The 3172-nt window shown below is 39.1% G+C and overlaps 1 long non-coding RNA gene across 1 annotated transcript in view; it reads left to right on the top strand.

The window, feature by feature from the left end:
- Positions 1 to 1143: 1143 nt before the first annotated feature.
- LOC116850709 overlaps positions 1144 to 3172 on the top strand; it is a 4318-nt gene continuing 2289 nt past the window's right edge. The window contains exons 1-3 of the long non-coding RNA XR_004379416.1: positions 1144 to 1249; positions 1319 to 1371; positions 1459 to 1684. This is a non-coding gene — a long non-coding RNA (uncharacterized LOC116850709). The remainder of the gene's footprint in view (positions 1250 to 1318; positions 1372 to 1458; positions 1685 to 3172) is intronic.

Here is a 3172-nt window from a genome sequence, read left to right as displayed (position 1 = left end):
CTGGTCATCATTTGAGGCGATCCACGAATCGATCCAATTTTTTACTTCTTCATAAGACCGGAAGTGCTGGTCAGCCAAGCCGTGTGCCATTGATCGAAACAAGTGATAGTCAGAGGGAGCAACGTCTGGAGAATACGGCGAGTGAGGTAGGACTTCCCATTTCAACGTTTCCAAGTATGTCTTGACCACTTTCGCAATATGATGTCGAACATTGTCATGCTGCAAAATCACTTTATCGTGTCTCTCGTTGTATTGCGGTCGTTTGTCCTTCAATGCTCGGCTCAAACGCATCAATTGCGTTCGATACCGATCGCTTATGATTGTTTCAGTCGGTTTACACAGCTCATAATACACTACGCCGAGCTGGTCCTACCAAATACAGAATATGACCTTGGAGCCGTGAATATTCGGTTTGGCCGTCAACGTGGAAGCATGGCCGGGAACTCCCCATGATTTTCTGCGCTTGGGGTTATCGTAATAAACTCATTTTTCCCCAGTTGCAATGCGATGCAGAAATCCCTTCCGTCTTTGCCTTTCAAGCAGCTGTTCACAAGCAAACAAACGCTGTTCAACATCTCTCGGCTTCAATTCGTACGGCACCCAATTTCCTTGCTTCTGAATCATTCCCATGGCTTTGAGGCGTTTTGAAATGGCTTGTTGAGTCACTCCTAATGATCGTGCCAATTCTTCTTGATTTTGACACGAGTCTTGATCAAGTAATGCCTCCAATTCTGCATCTTCGAAAACCTTCTCTCTTCCACCGCTATACCGGTCTTCGACGTTAAAATCACCGTTCTTGAAGCGTCGAAACTACTCACGACACGTTCTTTCACTAATAGCGGCTTCACTATAAGTATTTGAGAGCATTCGATGAACCTCAGCCGCAGATTTCTTCATATTGAAGCAGAAAATTAAAACCTCCCGCAAATGACGAGAATTTGGCTCGTAAACTGACATTTTCAATCGAGAATAACTTTATGATGCAGACACAAATCGACTAATGTTTCTATGGGGTTATGTTGACAGATGCCCAAGTTTATTGTATGACGTCTATGATCTATTTATTTCGACCACCACTTACCGCTAAAGCCATCTATAGGAAAACGGCGGAAGCAAAGTTGTACACCTAATATAATTCACTATTATATTCATAAATTCTGCTTCAGAAGAGAACGCCCACCAACAAATAGCGATATTTCTACTGCAGATGCACATGATCCATTGCAGGATATACCTATAATAATACAAGGTACATACATTATTCAAACGAACAAAAGTACATTTTTACACTAATAATATAAGTATTAAAATATTTTAGATTATGTTCCTCCTTTAATTTCCGCTCACATGGACGAATCTGAAGTATGAAAGGTACATAATTTTTCTCTATTATTTTCATTTTTGTTAAAATATTTCTATCGTTAACATATATATACAAGATGATCAATTATATTGCAGAAATTCTAAAGGACATGAAGCGTATGGTAGCGGGATGCTGTGTGACATAAGGGATAACAAAAAACGTTTGAAAAAATTTGAAGATGCTATCAAAAGCCGTACCTTGCAAAAACGAAAAGAAAATGATGACAATTTCATCATGCAATTTTTTCCTCTTAGTACAATTACGGCTATTAAAGAAATAGAAAATATGCTGAAAACTGTGGAAGAAGCATTGACGCAATTCGTAAGTTTTTATATATTTGTACTCTATAACGATATTTGTTTTTTAATAAAAATGTGACGAAATTTTCGTAATAGTATGTTACAATAGAATACAGAAGATTGTTTAAGGCTCCTGACTTCTTGTATTGTCTTTTTAATGACGTCAGGAGCGAGAAAATGCATGCTAAAAATTCTTGCGAAATATATTGAAATAAAAATGTATATCTACTAAGTAACACTGGCGATTAAACAAATCGATTAAACAAATTTGTAAGATATTCCGTGCACTTCTCTTTTGCTCTAACAATCAATAATTTATTGTAAAATAATCTGTATAGGAATAGACGAAGACAATAAATCAAAAGATGAATTGTATGCCACGTTAATTTACGACAAATTATTGATTGTTAGAGCAAAAGGGGAATGCACAGGACATTTTACAAATTTGTTTAATTGATCGCAAGCGTTACTTTATGGATATATATTTTTATTTTAACGCAACAATTTTTAGCATGCATTTTCTCGCTTCTGACGTCATTAAAAGAGATAGACAATGCGAGAGGCAAGGAGTCTTAACGAAAATTTCTGTATAATTATAAAGATATTTCTGCTTTCAAGAATATACATACGGATTTTTAATTTACGGATTGTGTGTATATATGTGTGTATGTGTGCGTGTGTGCGTGTGTGCACGCGAAAGAAAGAGAGAATATATAATTTATTGGGTGTACAACTTAATTCGGTCCGTTTTTTTGCTTGAAAAACGCATTTATTTGAATGATAAAATGAATTAATACATTATTGAAAGTATTGTCCATCGCTAGCCACTACTTTTTCCCATCTTTCTGGCAATTTATGGATTTCGTCGCGGAAGAAGCGTTCATCTTTTGAAGCCAAGAATGAATCGAGCCAATTTTTGATACCCTGTTCTGAAGTGAAGTGTATTTCAGTCAAAGCGTTCTGCATCGATCGAAACAAATGGTAGTCGGAAGGGGCAAGGTCTGGGCTATAAGGCGGGTGAGCCAGAACTTCCCATCCGCTATTTTCCAAATAGTTATGTAACGATGCATATCGTTACGTAATAATAACAACGCAAGCCGAACACCGCGAACCGAAAGCGCAAGAGGACAGCGCGTCCTCCAAAACAGTAAACAGCGCGACCGCCGAACAACCGCGGTAAATAGCGAATCAAGCGAGATTCGAGGTATATAAAACGCCGCGTAATCGTAATCGAGAGATTCGATCATCCGCTCTCGAAAGAGAATCAGAACCGATCCACCGCTCTCGAAGGAGAATCCGATTCCGATTATCCGCTCTAAGAGAGACCGACTCCGCTCCTGGCAGATTACTGTTCGTCGATTGGCGACTGTAGTCACTCCGCCGTCGTTGCACGGATACGTGTCATCGACATTTGACTCTACTCCGCTCCGGCCAGATTACTGTTCGTCGCGTAGCGACTGTAATCATTCGGCCGTCGGCTCACGGATTCGTGAGGCCGACACAGATAAGT

This window comes from Odontomachus brunneus, unplaced genomic scaffold (genome assembly GCF_010583005.1).
Source record: "Odontomachus brunneus isolate Ranch 3 - 2012 unplaced genomic scaffold, Obru_v1 Obru_scaffold_153, whole genome shotgun sequence".
Lineage (NCBI taxonomy): Eukaryota > Metazoa > Arthropoda > Insecta > Hymenoptera > Formicidae > Odontomachus > Odontomachus brunneus.
The sequence above is the reverse complement of the archived record's forward strand: the minus strand, read 5'-3'. Positions and strand labels throughout refer to the sequence as shown.